At 42.1% G+C, this 20,076-nt stretch overlaps 1 pseudogene; it reads right to left on the bottom strand.

Moving 5' to 3' along the window:
- Positions 1 to 6,762: 6,762 nt before the first annotated feature.
- On the bottom strand, positions 6,763 to 9,359 carry LOC113597139 (gamma-soluble NSF attachment protein-like; annotated as a pseudogene).
- Positions 9,360 to 20,076: the final 10,717 nt, after the last annotated feature.

The following is a 20,076-nucleotide window of genomic DNA, read 5'->3' as shown; positions in this document are numbered from 1 at the left end:
GTACATCATAATTATTGAACTGTCAGTTGGGAGAAGCCTTGACTAGTGTTCCTGACTCTGGCTGTGACCTTACATATGACCTTGAGCAGCAGTGGCTAGAGAACAGGAATTCTTTAGAGTGTCATGGAAAATTAGGCTGAATTTCTACTGCTCCTAAAATGAGTCACTCCTGGATTTAGATAGGAGCCAGCCTGAGTTCCTGCTGGGCCCATCTGCATGGTGCAAAAGCAGGAGAAAATGTGTTCATTAATAAGCCAGTATTTCCATGTACCTATTATAAAATCTGTTGAGCATTATAAATATAAGATATAGTTACTACCTGAGACACAAATATAGGGAAATTAAATACATAATTCACTAAGAGTTCTCACAAGGCAGTACTACACAGAATAAAGCATGACTCTAATGAATTAAACCCAATATTCATGGGCAACTACTACATCCCAAATTTATGTTAAGATACTAGCCCTGCTCCAAAGCCATTCCATGCCCAAACATCACTCCCAGCAGACCAACTGCCCATCACCCACATGGCCTTGGCTCACTCTTACCAAAGGAGGATCAGCAATTTCCCTGACCAGAAAGGCACAGGCCTTCCAAGTTTAACTTCATTGAGAATCAAATAGCAACCCTCTCTGCTACTTTTGGCATTCCCATTTTCAGGAATCTGGAAGTCTACCACAGACAGTGGTCTTAATCTTGACACTCATGCCACTGAGTTATCTGCCAGGGCACACTGCAGGCTCAGGAACTCTCTGAATCTCCCATCAGAGCTCTACTCTGCTAAAGGCAGGATTGTAGCTTGGATCCCAGAAAGGTGCCACAGGAACCCCAGACTTGGGTCCCTGGAGAGAGCCCTCTCTCCAGAACACCTGGTTTCTGGAAAGGGCTGGAGTGCCTGGGAAAAAAAGAAAAGGATACCAGGCTTGTAGTCATCCGGGCAGATGGTGACAGCATGCGGCAGCTGCCAGGACAGGAGTGTCACTCTTTCTGGGAGGAAAGTAGATACCCCCTATACCTAGCCTATAACCATTGAATTTCTCCAGCATGGACCCCAATTTAAAAACTAAAACAAAACCAAGCAAGAGCACCTTTGCCCCTAGAGTGCCAAACATTGAATCCCACGGAGGCCTCCCTGCAAAAGGACCCAAATGGAGCTCTGGGGTCAAACGGTGTGTATTTGGGGGTGTATAGGAGGTTCTCCATCTCACAAGTGCTGCAGGGACTGTGGGCCCCACCACAGCTGCTGATTGTCTCCCTTCCCATTTCTCTCTCCCGCTACAATGCTTACCTGGAAATCTACGGGGGAAATCCTCTGACAAGCTCTCGGGTTGGGCTCTCATTAGAGAAATTACATAATGAGTGGCAAGGAGGGAATGGTTCCCTCCTCACAAGCTTAATCCCCACATCCCCAGGATAGATCAGTGCCCAAGACCTCTAGGGCTGAAGTGGGCAACAGGTGCAAGGGCAGAGGGGTGAGCCCGGGCAGGGCGGGCCAGGATTGGGGGTGAGGGACAGGGGACCGGAGCAGCCTCCTTCCTTCGCTCTAGGTTCCACTTGGCTGGAGGCTCCTGGATCTCGCTGGGTAACTGAGTGGATTGGTGGCTCAAGGCCAGCCACACCCAGGTGCCCCCTCTACTTGGCCACCGTGAGCACGCCCTTGGATCACGCCCCGCACCGCCAGCCACCCTCGGAGTTGGGGTGCAGTTCTTAGCCCTGGCTTCCTGCCCTGAGAGCCAGATTGACAGGCCTCGGCTTCCTTCCATCTGCGCACCATCCATAATAAAACTAAAGTTTTCGCTGTGCTTTCTTTCACCACATCACGTGCTTCAATCTTCTGTTAACTCTGCGAGTTCTTTCTTACTAAGCTTGTTTGACAGAAGATAAAACCGAGGCTCAGCGAAGAACCTTGTTCAAACCCACACAGCTCCTGGGAGCAGAGTTTTTCTCCCAACACAACTTTACTTTGTCCCTTAGTGGAGCCAGGATCCCTGTAACTTGGCAGCATGATCTAGATGGGTGGGATGTTTATAGGGACCACCTAAGGAAAAAAGTATAATTGAGGTTTGTGCAAGAAAAGGTCCAGCTCCTTCTTCTGGAGTCCAGGTTCCCCTTTCAGCCCCTTGGACTTCCAGAGTTTTGTTCTTCTGGCCCCACAGGGCAGAAGCACTTTGCCCTCCCTCCCAGCACCCAGACCCCCTTACAGCTGACTGTGCTAGCACTCTCTGTCCACCTGCTCCTGGACAGTGAATGCTGGCACAGTAAGAATATCGAATGATTTGGGACCCAGTCACCCTCATTTTTCTCCCTTCTGCCTGCTACAAAGACCTCTGCTCCAGAAATGAGACATCCCCAGAGAAAACAGGTTTTTGCTGATCTCTGGCCCCAAGGGTGGGTCTCCTTTTCTTTTGACACATTTGATCCCCTTGTTCTCTCTCTCTCCTTGTTCCTACCCCCCTAAATTGCCAGAAGCACCCCTCTCTGTAGAGGGAGGGCCAAAAGTTATGGCTTCCCCTGCTTAGCAGCAACTACAAAGCCCATAGCAATGGCCAAGTGAGACAAGAAAGTAAGCTGGGCATATTGTGGAGCAAGTGTTAGAATCCAAGAATCCAGCTGTTCAAGTCCCTGGCTCCCTACTACCACGGAACTCATCCCAGTTGATCTTCCTCCTCCCACAACCCTGGCCCTGGTAAGCTTTTAATTCTTCCTGAAACTTCATGTCCTAGTGAGACTCCAGGCATCAACTCATCCTATGTAGTCCATTTCTGCCGTAGAACCCACCATGCTAGATAACAACTTCCAATGTGGATTATTTCAAGATGAAGAGAGGAAAATTATCGCCTGCCTCCTGCATCCTAATGCAGCTTCTCTTTGGAATCCTGGGACCTGGTACATGAATTATCCATCAATCACAGAGGATATGGAAGCCACAGAAAGTCAGGAGACAAAGGTCTCTGTCCGAGGCACTCTGCTTGCATATTCTCATTCTTTTTCTGGAAGCAAAGATGATAAACTTCTTTTCTCCTATTTCTGTGAAAGTCAGTACTGACCCTAGCCCCCATTGACCACAATTGTGGCCCTCACCTTCACCTTGCAGCAAATCCACCTTTCTCCTCTCCCTCCAACCTTCAACTATAAGCAGGAACACAAATAGCAACTTTATTTTGATTTTTCCCTTAGAATCCTGGAGTGTAATAGCTGCTTGATAAATGTTTTGTATCTAACATGAAAATCCTAGTTTCTATATCATCCTTAATTCCTTATTAGAGTTAGCCTCCAAGTCTGAATAAAGCCAAGGGAAATGAAAATATCCCTACCAGAAATGCTGCCTAAATGTGAATCCTTGGTCAGCTCTCCCTGGATAGAGACACATGCAGAGGGACCACAGAAACCCCAGGGCAGTGGGAACTGTGGATGAAATTAGCCAGAGGAGAAGTAAAGTCTGGGCTCCTATGTTCCTAGCCATTTCACCTGACTTCTCTCTTAGACTTCTCCAGACTTTCAAGTTTCTCTTTTTAAGTATTAAAAACAATGCCAGATAACTCTTCATTTCCACTGTAGGATGGAATGCCTAAAAAGGGAGTAGCAGGGTAAGTGTGGAGTTGACAGAAGTAGGCCTGGGTTGGATTAGCAAAAGGACTTTGGGTGGTGTTTTTCTTTTTCTTTTGATATTTATTTCTTGCATCCTCCATCTGCTCTCTCCCAATGACTGTCTCCTGGAGACAGCTGTCTTGCACATTCTGTTCTCTTTCTCCTTCTTGCCTCTCTGTGAACCCCTTCGATTTGAACCATTATTACTGCAGAGGACTTGCAGACTCATCATTAGCCTCTCTTTGCTCTGAAATCCAGTCCTGTATTTCCAGGCTTATTTTTCCCATAACATCTTCACTTGGATGTCACATCATATCAAACATGAGGCTCATGTATTCGTCCAGCAAACATTTTTGGAGCATTTCCTCCGTGCTAGATCTGAAGATAACATCAGTGAATAAAGCAAGCAACAGGTCCTGCCTTTAGGTAAAGATCTCACAATCCACCAGGAAAGGCAGATATCACACAAGGAATGACACACAAATACTTATAACTCTTTTAAGTATGCAAAAATACCGGCAAGCACCACCTCATCTTCCCACTATCAGGTCTTCATAGTTTCCCTCATTGGCATTCATTCTCTTCCTCCCTGCTCCCCCTTTACATTGGAGGAGTGTCTCTCCAACCTGGGTTCTGGTTCCCATCCCACACTTCCTGCCTCTCAGTAGGCTTCTCCTCCCCCTCCCACACTGTCTACTTCTCTTTCTCTGGGGTCCGTCCATCAGCATCCAAACAAGCTCTAGAAAAGTGTACACAAGAATCACCTGGAAGAGATTCTACTTGTTTACTTATTTATTTATTAAAAACCATTTATTTATAATTGAGGTATAGTTAATATACAATATTATATTAGTTTCAGGTGTGCAACAGGATGATTGGATATTTGTATATATTGTGACATGGTCACCACGATAAGTCTAGTTAACATCCATCACCACATATAGTTACAATTTGTGTGTATGTGTGTGTTGAGAACTTTTAATATCTATGCTCTTTGCAACTTTGAAATATGTGATACAGTATTATTAACTATAGTCACCATGCTGTACATTATACCCCCAGGACTTATATTTAAAAATTTTTTTTTAACATTTCTTTATTTTTGGGGGGCGAGGGGCAGAGAGAGATGGAGACAGAGAATCAAAAGCAGGGTCTGCGCTGCCAGTGCAAAGCCCAATGTGGAGCTAGAACTCAGGAACCGTGAGATCATGACTTGGGCTGAAGTCAGACACTCAACCAGCTGAGCCACCCAGGCGCCCCAGGACTTATTTATCTTATAATTGGAAGTTTGTACCTTCTGATCCCGTTCATGCATTTTGCTCACTCCTAACCCCTGCCTCTGGTGACCACCAATCTGTTCTCTGTAGCCATAAGCTTATTTTGTTTTAGCTTCCACATATGAGATCATATAGCATTTGTCTTTGTTTGATTTACTTCACTTAGCATAATGTCTTCAAGGTCCATCCATGTTGTCACAAATGGCAGGATTTCCTTCTTTTTTATGGCTGAATAATATTTCATTCTATATATATGAGATCATTTCTAAAATGCAGGTTTTGGTCCCTGTCCCTTAGGGTTCCTGAATCGGTAAATCTGGGATAGGGGCTGGGATCTGCATTTTAACAAGCTCTTAACCAACCTTGAAGCCTGTGGTCTAGTGACCACACTTTGAAAACTCTGGTCTTCCAGTATCCATCCTTAATAAGCCCATATCTTTCCCAGCTCTACCCTCTGTCATTGCCAAGTTTCTTGAAATAATTCCCTATAAACACAATATTCATTTTCTCATCTCCTACTCACTGTGTATATATTTCCTTTGCAGATTTTATCAGAGTAATTCATGTAGTTTTTGAAGTCCAGTAGTCCTACAGGCTCATTACAGAAAATAGCCATCTCTGATGCACCCCTCCTTTTCACACCTGATGCCTGCTGTCCAGAGGCAGCAACTTCCAACTTTTAGCTTTTTCTCTTGGTATTTGCACCTACAGATTTAAACAACATATTTAGGGGCACCAGCGTGGCTTAGTCAGTTAAGCGTCCAACTTCAGTTCAGGTCACGATCTCATGGTTCGTGAGTTCGAGCTCTGTGCTGACATCCGGCTCTGTGCTGACAGCTCAGGGCCTGGAGCCTGCTTCAGATTCTGTGTCTCCCCTCTCTCTGCTCCTTCCCTGCTTGCACTCTGTCTCTCTCTCAAAAATAAATAAACATTAAAAAATTTTAGAAAAATAAACAACACATTCATATTATATTGCTATTCCTGGATTTTTAACAAAGATCTTGAATGAATTTTTAATTAGGCTAAATAATATTGTAAGACTCAAAAACTTCTTATCCCAATTTTTCCCCCGGAAAAGATTTAATAATTTATATATATCCAATATCATGGGGAATAAATATCCTTTTCAAAACAAAACATGTTTTTAAAATTCTAATTAATTTTCTTATCAGTTAACTTCATTTTTAGCAGCAATTATTAAATAAAGTGAAAAAGAAATTCTCTCATAGTAAATTACACAGGCCCAAGAGAGAATATCCACACCTATTATCCTACTTTCTCAGAAAATAATTTATCTAACATCTGGCTCACAAATTTTAAAATCAACTGTGTTAAAACATGACAGCACATTGGCTGTTAACTCTTTCTTGTGTCTTAAGAAAGCACTTATGGAAAGAAAAAAAAATGTTTCACAGGTAATGGGCACAAACAGGTGATTTGGGGAATTGGTAACGGAAAATGGCAATCTTTCTTAGTTGTAGTGAGGTATGGAATGCTCTTCAACAAGCTCCAAGTCCATGAAATGGTATACCAGAAGTTTTCCTTTTCTTTTTTTGCAAAGCAGAATGCTAGCAGAGTTTTCTGCATATGCACCTTCCGCTTCATCAGTTCTGTGGTAGGGACACCATCAGGCTTGGCCCGTGGTGTCACTGATTTCTCCTTCTTCTTCTTCTTCTTCTTCTTCTTCTTCTTCTTCTTCTTCCTTCTCCTTCTCCTTCTCCTTCTTCCTCTTCTTCTTCCTTTTCCTCCTCTTCCGCCTCTTCCTCTTCAGTCTAATTCTTCTCATTCTCCTCCTCCTCTTCCTCCTTTTTTCCTCAAAATTTTTACTGTGGTAGAACATACATAACAGAAAGTTTACCATTTTAACCAATTTTAAGTGAACAGTTCAGTGGCATTAACTACATTCATATGGTTGTGTACCATTGCTGGTGACTTGTTTCTGATTTCTGATTCTGCCTCCCAGAACCATCACACTCAGGCCTGGCTTAGTGTTGTCTCTGTCCAAGTACTTGAAACATGGTGAATGGTGAGGGGCAGACCTCTGATGCTGCAGCTTGGTCTTGCTGTTCATACCCTTCCAGAAACTGATCTAGGGTAGCACAGCTGTTACCTCCATGGACCCTATGTGCTAGACTCTCCTTGACATAGCTTTCTGTAGCCATGTAGTCATTTCTGAATAGGTAAACTAAGACTTGAGCAATTGTTTTCTTATACCCCATTGAATAATTCTTATTGTCCTTATTAATATTTTTTCTTTCTGAATAGAGTGCTGCCCGATCAATTCTTGTGCCAGCAGTCTCAAGGCTTTCCCTAAGCATTCAAATTCCTGTTGAAGTGTTTCTCATTTTCAAACATGTGGGCTGTCTGTTGATAAAATTGTCCAGAGTTTTCCAGATTGACATTTTCTATGAGCTTTCCAGCTAGTTCCAGTGCCTGCTGTGTTTCAGTTCCTTCAAGGTTGCTCTGTTGGGAGTGTTATTTTCTAGAAATATTGTGCTGGCTTTCTCCATCAGTTGGTAGTTCCTGCATCTCCTTCAACATCATGCCTGCTTGCTCAGAAGCTTTATGTCTCCAGATTCAGAAGTGTTACCATCAGTATCTGGTTGCCATTAAAAAAAAAAGCAGTTTTCAAGTATTTATCTGCTTTGATAAGATGCTCCAGCCCTTCATCTTTCTTTTGAGCGACTATTTCCACAGTCTGTCTGAAGGGCAAGACAACGTCTTCCTTTTGGGCCCTGAAAGAGTCCTAGACAGAGATTCATAGGTTATTTTGTTTCATATATTATCTGTGTATTTATTCATCGTCTTTCTCCCTTACTTGAATATAAGCTTCATACCTATTTTTTAACACTGTGTCCCACGCCTGGAATCCTATATGCTTTATAGAAGTTTCTTTTTTTTTTAATTATTTTTGTAATGTTTATTTATTTTTGAGAGAGAGACAGAGACAGAACATGAGTGGGGGAGAAGCAGAGAGAGAGGGAGACACAGAATCCGAAACAGGCTCCAGGCTCTGAGCTGTCAGCAAAGAGCCTGACGTGGGGCTTGAACTCACAAACTGCAAGATCATGACCTGAGCCAAAGCCGGATGCTCAACCAACTGAGCCACCCAGGCGCTCCTTTACAGATGTTTCTTGAGGAATATTTTTGAATGATGAAAATGAAGTACTGGGACAGAGAGCACCTATCAGAGAGAAATTTAGATCAATCTCCCAGATTCTTCTCTAACCCATTCCCCCTGCTACTACTTGGTCTAGCATTTTATACTAAAAAGTAACTAAATAAAAGAAAGAAATTATTCCAAAGATTTTCCCTTACCATTTCCTTGTGTCTTTTTACTGAGAGAACTGATACAAACTGCCTAACACATCAGTTCTGACCTTCACTGTCTAAGAGGTGATGAAGCATTTGGCCTCATTTAAAAACTACAACCTGACTGCCTTCATTTCATGCATAACAATCTGTGAGCTCTGCTCAGGCAGGAACAGTATGCTGAAGGTCGCAAGAATCAAGGGGGGATTTGCACTTGAGGGTCTCAGCTCAAGTGTCCTACCGTTTTGGTGTGACCTCCCCTTTACTTTCACCCAGCTGAGGGGATGCTTCTGGGGATATCTGTCCAGATGACCTCTATGTTTTCAAACAACACATTTTCTCCTTCATCTGAGCTCCAACAATCCTTCGTGTTAGAGAAATGATATGCAGTTTCTGTTTGTGTTGCCTCCTTAACATCTGTTAGATTTTAAGATTCACCTAGGCGAACAGCAACAAAAACCCCACAGAAACCAAAAGACTGAGGACCCTGATTAGCAAAATTCTTGAAGAAAGAAGAGTATAGAGGTGATTGATCAAATAATTCATTCAACACAGAAGCACAAGTGACTCAGCAGGCGTGCCCACAGCATCCACATTGGGGGGGGGGGGTGGAGATTAACTGCAGTATAGATACCAGTAGTTCTGCTGACTTAAAGGAAACAAGAATGACAAATTTGCACAATATTCTTAATTAAATATTAAAAAAATGCAAAAATTAGGGTTATTCCTGAATAAAAATTAATGTATTTTAGGGAGGACTACAACTCCTGGGTCCACCATAGCCTCTGAGCCCTCCATACCCTTGATCACAGCTGCCAGGCACACTACCAAGACAACCACGGCTTCAGGAGACACCACAGTGTGTGTCCACAATGGGCTCCTCCCACAGGTCCTCAGAGCAACTCAACCTCTCAGGCCATCAAGGTCTCCACCACAGCTTCTGAGACCACACAACCATCACCACAGCCTCTGAGGCACCACACCCTCCACCACAGCATCTGTATCCACCATGACCTCTCCCACAGCCTCTGAAACCACCACAGGCTCTGAGACTACCTCAGTCTCCCGTACAGTTTCTGAAACCATGAAGTCCTTCACTACACTGTCTGTGCCAATGATGGCCTGCACCCCAGCCTCTGAGACTACCGTGTCTTCCATAATAACCTCTGTGCCTACCATGGTCTACAACTCAGGCTCAAAGATTACAACAGCCTCTGAGACCATCATGGCCTCTACCACCACCTCTGAGACTACAATACCTGCCAACACAGCCTCTGATATCAGTACAGTTTCCACCAAAGCCCTTGTGACAATTTTGAAGTCTGTGCCTTCTGCAGTCACCCCAATAACTGCTGACACCACAGCATCTCTGTCCTTCACAGCCTCTGAGAGCACTGCTCCCTCCGTGATGACATCTGTGCCCACCACAGTCTTCACTACAACCTCTGAAATCATCACAGGCCCCAGGGCCACCATAGATTTCACCGCAGCTCAAACACCACTGCAGAGTCTGTGTCCACCACAGGCTCTGAGATCACCATGTCCACAGAGGCCTCTTCCTTTGCCTCTGAAATCTCCATAAGCGTGGACACCACCATAGCTTCTACTATAGCTCCTGAGATCATCACACCTTCCACTACAATGTCTGTGCCAACTACAGCCCTCAGCATAGCCTCTGAAGTCACCATAAGTTCTTCAACTACCCTAGTCTCTCAAATAACTTCTGAGGCCCTCAGGTCCACCATTGCAGCATCTGTGTCAATGATACCCTCTATCCCAGACTTTGAGGCTTCTGGGGCCTCTACCAAGGTCTCTGAGACCACCACAGCCTCCACAATTACATCTCTGCCCACCACAGACTCTAAGAACACAGCTTTTGGGACTACCATGGCCTCCCCCACCACTTCTGAGACCACCATGACATCTACCACCACTGCTGATACCACTAAGGCCACCACTGATCTCTCTGACAGCAGTGTGGTGTCTACCTTGGCCTCTGAGGCAATGACAGTATCCACTAAAGTCTCTGACACCAGAAGAATCTGTGCCCTCCACAGCTATTCCAATGTCTGGAGAGACCCTAACTGTCTCACCTACAGCTTCTTCTTTTTCTTTAACTCACCCCTTTATTTAAAAAAAATATTTATTTATTTTAAGAGTGAAAAGGAAAGAGAGAGAAAGTGTTTAAGTAGGGGTGGGACAGGCAGAGAGGGAGAGAATCCCAAGCAGGCTATGTGCTGTCAGCATGGAGCCTGATGTGGGGCTCAAACTCACAAACTGTGAGATCACGACCTGAGCAGAAATCAAGAGCCTGCACCTAACCAACTGAGCTACCCAGGCGCCCCTCAACGACAGCTTCTATGGGCACCACAGTTTCTTTCTCAGAATCCGGGTCCATCATATATTCTTCAACAGATTCTGGCAACACCGAAGCTTCCACCTCACCTTTTGGACCTACCACAGCCTCAGAGGTCACCACACCTTTTACTTTGGCCTTACCACCTACCTTGGCCTTTACCTCTGCCTCTGAGGTCCCCACAGTCTCCACTAGTGTCTCTGGACCTTTCATGGTCTCTTCTATCACCTTGGTGCCCACCAAGGTCACTGACTTTTCTACTCAGACCATCACCAACACAGCTTTATCGGGTACTGACCACCATGTCTTCTCTAAGCACACACATTTACCTCCAGTGACAACCATCACCTTTTTGCCTGTTTCTGTCATTTCTGCTCTAGACTCTAGTCAAGCCACCACTCCTATTAGATATAATTCTGTTCCTTCTTTTTGAATCTTACTTATTTCTGTTCTGGTCTCACTTTCTTTTGTTCAGTGTTCCTCATTTCCATCCCAATCAGATTCTTTGCAAATAACCGCCCCCCCCACCCCAACACACACACATTAATTATATTCCATCACTTCTGCCTAGAGGGAACTCGCCTCAACTGCGACAAACATCTCGGTTTGTTAGATGCTATCACTTCTGTGCCAAGCCCAATCAGCTCTGTCCCACCCACCGCCTGTGACATTGCCACCTCATCTTCAATGTATTGAGCGCTGGCCCAGGGGCTGCTAACTACACTTCATGGACCAAATCTGGCCTGTTACCTGCCTTCTCAAATGAGGTATTATTGGAGCACAGGTGCACGTTACGTCTATAGCTGCTTTCCAGCTACTTTGCATACTTGTGAGAGAGACTTTGTGACTCAAATAGCTTAAACATATGCCACCTGACGACGCTTTACAAGAAGAAGTTTGCCAACCCTTGCTCCAAGGTTGATTAAGACCAAAGTGATTTTTTTTCATATTCTTCCACTTGCTCTGAATAAAATCACCTCTGCACTTGCCATCAGCACTCATGGAGAATGTGATTCAACCCATTTTGTTCTGAGCCACTCACTGCTATTCCAGTGACTGACACTGCTCTTGTATCAGGGTAACCACTTCCAGTCTAAGCACAATCCTTGCTGCCAATGCCACCTGCTGTATGTATTAGTTCCCCCCGCCTTATTCTGAGCCAGCCTCTCCTGTCCCTAGGGCCAGCCTCCTCCCTGTGGGTCAGGTTCTTCCACACAAGTTCTGAGCACACTCACCTCACCTTTGTTGACCACCACGATTGTGTTAGATTATGTAACCTGTGCTCCCAGCCATGGCCACTGTCTCACCCCTGAGTAAATCTGAGTCCATCATCCCGTCTTCCAGCAATGTCCTTATGCCCAGTTGAGTACATCACAAGAATATCAGACTCTGCCCCTTTTATCCCGGCCCACCTTCTCTATTTGGGTGATCACTTCTAAAATTGAATAAATCTTCTCCTACATCAATCACAGTCACATTTCCTCAGTCTTAGCCTTCACCATCACCAGTGGACATAGTCTACATCCTCTTCTCTAAGACACTCACCTCTACTCTGGGGACCATGGCCTCAGGTGAATCACTTTCTAACATCTCTCCTCTCACCACAACAGCTCTTCTCAAACCACCACTCCCATTAGTGGGTTATATCAACCTTTCTTCTCTAAGTACACCCGCCTCCCTTTTGATTACCTGTTTCCTAGGCACCAGGACTCTGGAGTCAGGAAAACTACCTCCCCCCACCCCGTCACCATGGCCCTTGCAATGGACTCTACACCCCTGCCACCAGGAATATTGTCCCTGAGAGAGCCCCAAATGCTCTTACCTGGGCACATCCACTGTTGGAACACCATCTACCACCTCTGTTCCGGGTACCAGGAACACCAGGATGAGATCCACCCAGGAGTCAATCTCCACTCCTGGAAGAAGCATTACCTCCGCCCAAATAGGCCCAGTCACCACAGGCACAAACACAGTTACCAAGAGTCAAATGCCAACAAATGAGAGTAAACAAGTGGATATTTGCACCCCTGAGGCATCATCCTCATCTCTCTGTCTAGAGTCATAGTGACTATTGGACTGTTAGTGGGACTGAGTTTCTGTATGGTGAGTTACTGTGAGTAGAGATGCAGAACCACCTACATGATGGATCATGAGTGGGAATAGGATAATGAGAATAGAACTGCTAGGATGTTCAGGACAGGAAAGCAGTTTGTGAAGATCACATACACCCTAGCCCAGTCAACACAAGAGCAGCAGGAGCACACCTGTAGTCTCACAAAGTCAGCTTTGTAAGGTCATTGCAATAAGAGAAACTGTACACCAGAGAGACTAAGGAGCTTTGTACCAAACTAAGGTAAAGAGTCATTATAGTATTGGGGGAGTGTAGTTTGGGTCAAAGTTAAATGAAGCAGAGTGTTCTTAAGCTCACAACTATGCAGGGTGAGTACAGGGTCAACAACTGATCCAGACTGTGAACTGGACTTGGTTTCCTTGGGGATGACAAAGTTACAATAGATGGGAAATGCTGTATAGTTGACCCCTCACAGTAAATAATCTGTATAACTTTAGTCTCCCCCAAAACTTAACTACTAACAGCCTACTGTTGACTGGAAGTCATAACCATAACATAAATAATTAACACATATTTTGTATGTTATATGTATTCTATACTGTATTATAAAAATAAAATAAGCTACAGAAAAGAAAATGTTAAGAAAATTCTAAGGATGAGAAAATAGATTTACAGTATTGTACTATATTTATTGAAAAATTCTTCATATAAGTGGACCAGCACTGTTCAAACCCATGCTATTCAAGGGTCAAATGTATTCAGAAACTCTTATCTGCCCCTTGGTTGGAAAACGAAACTATTTCTCTGTGTTAAAGTAACTTAGGTTCTCCAGACAAGAATAGGATTTGCTTCTTACTAATATAATTTCAAACAGGAAATTTGTGATAGTCTATGTGTTTAGAGAATCAAATTTTTCATTGACAAAGCACTGAAAGTAAGTCACTGAAAGATGGGGGCTGTTATGAAGGCTTACAGCTGCAATGTGTCTTTGGGGAAAATATTCTTTCCTGTGAACCTTGCAGCTGGCTTTATCCATGTTGTCATTCCAGCCTGAGGAATGGCAGGACAGACTGTTACTTTCTTAGTGTGTTTTTCATTTTCCCAAATAGCATGATATAAAGACCATGAGAGAGGGAAAGACAGAAAATGTGAATTACAGATGTAGTGAGAAGCAGTAAAAGGAAGAAGAAAGGTGAAGTGGAGTCAATGGGAGAGGTAAGTGTATGAGTCTATGTGCTGTGAATGGAAGACAGTTAAGAATACAAGGGCAAGCTTATATTTTATAAGGTTGCTGAAAACAATAGCACTGGAAAAAGGATCTTTAGAAAGTGATGAACATTTGAACTTCCAACAGGTTTTTCATTTCCATGGCAGATGTTGCTTCTGAAGGTGAGGGGGTGAAGATGTGTTCTTTCCCCCTCCTTTTGTGATTTTACCCAAGTGAAAGGAAATTCACTTTTCTATGTACCTCTTAGCACAGCTCAAACAGGCTGGACATTTCAAAATACTTCACTAAATACTAAAAGGGCAGATAAGAAGGAAATACCCTTCTGAAGGACAGAAACCACAGAAACACCCACTGTCTTGTAGGGGAGGCTTCTGATGCTCTGAGAAGTGACATGTTTTGAGGCCCAGAGCCCCCTACATTTCTCTGTGGTGTGATGCCCACATACTAGCAGCAGACTGCATCCCTGCATTCTATTCTCTATCCTGGTCTTAATCTTCTATTTTAATGTATTTTTCTTGTTTTATCTTTAAAAATATATTTATAATTTCCTCTTTTGGTTTTATGTATTCCTTGAAGTAGTCTTCAGCATTTCTAGAGTGACCCACAAAAATAAATGAGAAATTTACACACTAGCCACAAATGGCTGGCATAATTTCCAATCGGTTTACTTGAGTTTCTTACCTCAGAATCTTGATTGTTCACCATGGTGACAACAAAATACAACTTTCCAGCCATGAGCAATTCTTCAAATGTTTAAAATAAAGATGTAATAGGAGCACCTGGGTGGCTTAGTCGTTGAGCGTCTGACTCTTATTTTGGCTCAGGTCATGATCTTAGGGTCGTGGAATAGAGCCTCGCATTGAGGCTCACTCAGCATGGAGCCTGGTTAAGATTCATTCTCTCTCCTTCTTCTCTCTCTTTCTCTCCCTCTCTCTCCCCCTCAGCTCCTCTCTCTCCCTCTCTCTCTCTCAAAAAAAGATAAAGATGTAACAATAATAACTAGCACTTTATTAACTATTTACTAGGTGCAAGGTCCAGAGCTGAGAGTGCAAAATAGCCGTGTCCTTCTTTTACTCTGTATAACCACCTTGGGGGAACATACTTTTATTATTCCATTTCACAGACTAGGACACTAGAGTCAGAGACTAAGGTAACTTGCTGAAGGTCAGAGGGCAAGGCTCCAATCCAAGTCGGCTTGACTGAAGAGCCCATGCTCTTAGCTACAGTTTAAAACCAGTTCTTCAACTTTTGGCTCTTCATGGGCCTTCCCTTATCTTTTTAAATTTATTTTATTTTGTTATTTTATTTTATTATTTTTATTTTTTAATTTTATTTTTTAAATTTACATCTAAATTAGTTAGCATATAGTGTAACAATGATTTCAGGAGTAGATTCCTCAATGCCCCTTACCCATTTAGCCCATCCCCGCTCCCATAACCCCTCCAGTATCCTTCTGTTTTTTCTCCATATTTAAGACTCTCTTATGTTTTGTCCCCCTCCCTGTTTTTATATTATTTCTGCTTCCCTTCCCTTATGTTCATCTGTTTTGTATCTTAAAGTCCTCATATGAGTGAAATCATATGATATTTATCTTTCTCTGACTAATTTCGCTTAGCATAATACCCTCTAGTTCCATTCATGTAGCTGCAAATGGCAAGATTTCATTCTTTTTGATTGCTGAGTAATACTCCATTGTATATATATACCACAACTTCTTTATTCATTCATCCATCGATGGACATTTGGGCTTTTTCCATACTTTGGCTATTTTTGATAGTACTGCTATAAACATGGGGGTGCATGTGTCCTTTCGAACCAGCATACCTGTATCCCTTGGATAATTACCTAGTAGTGCAATTGCACCACTTAGGGTGGTTCTATTTTTAATTTTTTGAGGAGCCTCCATACCGTTTTCCAGAGTGGCTACAGCAGCTTGCATTCCCATCAGCAATGCAAAAGAGATCCTCTTTCTCCTCATCCTTGCCAACATCTGTTGTTGCCTGAGTTGTTAATGTTAGCCATTTTGACAGGTATCAGGTGGTATCTCATTGTGGGTTTGATTTGTATTTCCCTGGTGATGAGTTATGCTGAGCATTTTTTTCATGTGTCGGTTGGCCATCTGGATGTCTTCTTTGGAGAAGTGACTATTTATGTCTTTTGCCCATTTCTTCGCTGAATTATTTGTTTTTGGGTGTTGAATTTGATAAGTTCTTTATAGATTTTGGATACTAACCCTTTATCTGATATGTCATTTGCAAATATCTTCTCCCATTCTGTCGGTTACCTTTTAGTTTTGCTGATTGTTTCCTTCACTGTGCAGAAGATTTTTATTTTGATGAGGTCCCAGTAGTTCATTTTTGCTTTTGTTTCCCTTGCCTCTGGAGACGTGTTGAGTAAGAAGTTGCTGCAGCCGAGGTCAAAGAGGTCTTGCCTGCTTTCTCTTCGAGGTTTTTGATGGCTTCCTGTCTATGTTTAGGTCTTTCATCCATTTTGAATTTATTTTTCTGTATGGTGTAAGAAAGAGGCCGAGGTTCATTCTTCTGCATGTCGCTGTCCAGTTTTCCCAGCACCACTTGCTGAAGAGACTGTCTTTATTCCATTAGATATTCTTCACTGTTTTGTCAAAGATTAGTTGGCCATACATTTGTGGGTCCATTTCTGGGTTCTCTATTCTGTTCCATTGATCTGAGTGTCTGTTCTTGTGCCAATACTATACTGTCTTGATGATTACAGCTTGAAGTCTGGGATTGTGATGCCTCCTGCTTTGGTTTTCTTTTTCAAGATTGCTTTGGCTATTCGGGGTCTTTTCTGGTTCCATACAAATTTTAGGATTATTTGTTCTAGCTCTGTGAAGAATGCTGGTTTTATTTTGATAGGAATTGCATTGAATATGTAGATTGCTTTGGGTAGTATCAACATTTCAACAATATTTGTTCTTCCTATCCAGGTGCATGGAATATTGTTCCATTTTTTGGTGTCTTCTTCAATTTCTTTCATAAGCTTTCTATATTTTTCAGTGTATAGATTTTTTTTTACCTCTTTGGTTAGATTTATTCCTAGGTATTTTATAGTTTGTGGTGCAACTGTAAATGGGATCGATTCCTTGATTTCTCTTTCTGTTGCGTCAATGTTGGTGTATAGGAATGCAACCGATTTCTGTGCATTGATTTTATATCCTGAAACTTTGCTGAATTCATGAATCAATTCTAGCAGTTTTGTGGTGGAATCTTTTGGGTTTTCCATATAGAGTATCACGTCATCTGCAAAGAGTGAAAGTTTGACTTCCTCCTGGATGATTTGGATGCCATTTATTTCTTTGTGTTGTCTGATTGCAGAGGCTAAGACTTTTAATACCATGTTGAATAACAGTGGTGAGAGTGGACATCCCTGTCTTGTTCCTGACCTTAAGGGGAAAGCTCTCAGTTTTTCTCCATTGAAGGTGATATTAGCATTGGGTCATTCATATATGGCTTTTATGATCTCGAGGTATGCTCCTTCTATCCCTACTTTCTTGAGGGTTTTTATCAAGAAAGGATGCTGTATTTTGTCAAATGCTTTCTCTGCATCTATTGAGAGGATCGTATGGTTCTTGTCCTTTCTTTTATTGATGTGATGAATCACGTTAATTGTTTTTCAGATATTAAACCAGCCCTGCATCCCAGGTCTAAATCTCACTTGGCCGTGGTGAATAACTTTTTAAAAGTATTGTTGGATCCGGTTGGCTAATATCTTGTTGAGGATTTTTGTATCCATGTTCATCAGGGAAATTAGTCTATAGTTCTCCTTTTTAGTGGGGTCTCTGGTTTTGGAATCAAGGTAATGCTGGCTTCATAAAAAGAAGAAAGTTTCCAGTTTTCCTTCCATTTCTATTTTTTGGAACAGCTTCAAGAGAATAGGTGTTAACTCTTCCTTAAATGTTTGGTAGAATTCCCCAGGAAAGCCATCTGCCCTGGACTCTTGTTTTTTGGGAGATTTTTGATTGCTAATTCATATTATTTACTGGTTATGGGTCTGTTCAAATTTTCTATTTCTTCCTGTTTCAATTTTGGTAGTGTATATGTTTCTAGGAATTTGTCCATTTCTTTCAGATTGCCCATTTTATTGGCATATAATTGATCATAATCTTCTCTTATTATGGTTTTTATTTCTGCAGTGTTGGTTGTGATCTCTCCTCTTTCATTCTTGATTTAATTTATTTGGGTCCTTCCTTTTCTTTTTGATCAAATTGGCTAGAGGTTTATCAATTTCGTTAATTATTTCGAATAACCAGCTTCTGGTTTCATTAATCTGTTCTACTGTTTTTTGGTTTTTGGTTTTTTGGTCTTGATAGCATTAATTTCTGCTCTAATCTTTATTATTTCCTGTCTTCTGCTGGTTTTGGGGTTTATTTGCTCTTCTTTTTCCAGCTCCTTAAGGCATAAGGTTAGGTTGTGTATCTGATATCTTTCTTCCTTCTTTAGGAAGGCCTGGATTGCTATATACTTTCCTCTTATGGCTGCCTTTCCTGCATCCCAGAGGTTCTGGGCTGTAGTGTTACCATTTTCATTGGCTCCCATGAACTTTTAAATTTTCTCTTTAACTTCTTGGTTAGCCCATTCATTCTTTTGCTAAAGAATGTTCTTCAGTCTCCAAGTATTTGTTACCTTTCCAAATTTTTTCTTGTGGTTGATTTCGAGTTTCATAGCGTTGTGGTTTGAAAATATGCATGGTATGATCTTGATTTTTTTGTACTTGCTGAGGGCTTATTTGTGTCCCAGTATGTGGTCTATTCTGGAGAATGTTCCATGTGCACTGGAGAAGAATGAGTATTCTGCTGCTTTAGGATGAAATGTTCTGAATATATGTTAAGTCCACCTGGTCCAGTGTGTCCTTCAATGCCATTGTTTCCTTGTTGATTTTTTGATTAGATGATCTTTCCCTTGCTGTGAGTGGGGAGTTGAAGTCTCCTACTATTATGGTGTTACTATCAATGGCTTTCTTTATGTCTGTGATTAATTAATTTATATATTTCAGTGTCTCCACATTTGGCACATAAATATTTACAAGTGTTAGGTCTTCTTGGTGGATAGACCCCTTAATTATGATATAATGCCCTTCTTCATCTCTTGATACAGTCTTTATTTTAAAGTCTAGATTGTCTGATATAAGTATGGCTACTCTGGCTTTCTTTTATTGACCATTAACATGACAGATGGTTCTCCATCCCCTTACTTTCAATCTGAAGGTGTCCTTAGGTTTAAAGTGGGTCTCTTGTAAACAGAATATAGATGGATCTTGTTTTCTTATCTAGTCTTTTACTCTATGTCTTTTGATTGGAGCATTGAGTCCATTGACGTTCAGAGTGAGTACTGAAAGATATGAATTTATTGCCATTATGTTGCTTGTAGAGTTGGAGTTTCTGGTGGTGTTCTCTGGTCCTTTCTAATCTTTGTTGCTTTGGGTATTTATTTATTTATTTATTTATTCATCTTTTCTCCCCTCAGAGAGTCCCCCTTAAAATTTCTTGCAGGGCTGGATTAGTGGTCACAAACCCCTTTAATTTTTGTTTTTCTGGGAAACTTTTTATCTCTCCTTCTATTTTGAATAAGAGCTTCTCTGGGTAGAGAATTCTTGGATGCATATTTTTCTGATTCAGCACATTGAATATACCCTGCCACTCTTTTCTGGCCTGCCAAGTTTCTGTGGATAGGTCTGCTACAAACCTGACCTGTCTTCCCTTGTACGTTAAGGACTTTTTTCCCCTTGCTGCTTTCATGATTCTCTCCTTGTCTGAGTATTTTGTGAATTTGACTATGATATGCCTTGTTGATGGTCGGTTTTTGTTGAATCTAATGGGAGTCCTCTGTGCTTCCTGTATTTTGATGTCTGTGTTTTTCCCCATGTTAGAAAAGTTTTCTGCTATGATTTGCTGACATAACCCTTGTACTCCTATTTCTCTCTCTTCCTCTTCTGGGACCCCTATGATTCTGATGTTCCTTTTTAATGAGTCACTGTTTCTCTAATTCTTAAATCATGCTCTTTTGCCTTAATCTCCCTCTTTTTTTCTGCTTCATTATTCTCCATAAGTTTGTCCTTTATATTGCTGATTCTCTGTTCTGCCTCATCCATCCTTGCTGCTGTGGCCTCCATTTGAGATTGCAGCTCAGTTATAGCATTTTTTATTTCATCCTGACTAGCTTTACTTCTGTTATCTCCGCAGAAAGGGATTCTAATCTATTTCTGACTCCAGCTAGTATTCTTA

This window comes from Acinonyx jubatus, chromosome B2 (assembly GCF_027475565.1).
Source record: "Acinonyx jubatus isolate Ajub_Pintada_27869175 chromosome B2, VMU_Ajub_asm_v1.0, whole genome shotgun sequence".
NCBI classification, from domain to species: domain Eukaryota; kingdom Metazoa; phylum Chordata; class Mammalia; order Carnivora; family Felidae; genus Acinonyx; species Acinonyx jubatus.
Note: the sequence above shows the minus strand (reverse complement) of the source record. Positions and strands in the feature narration are given on the sequence as shown.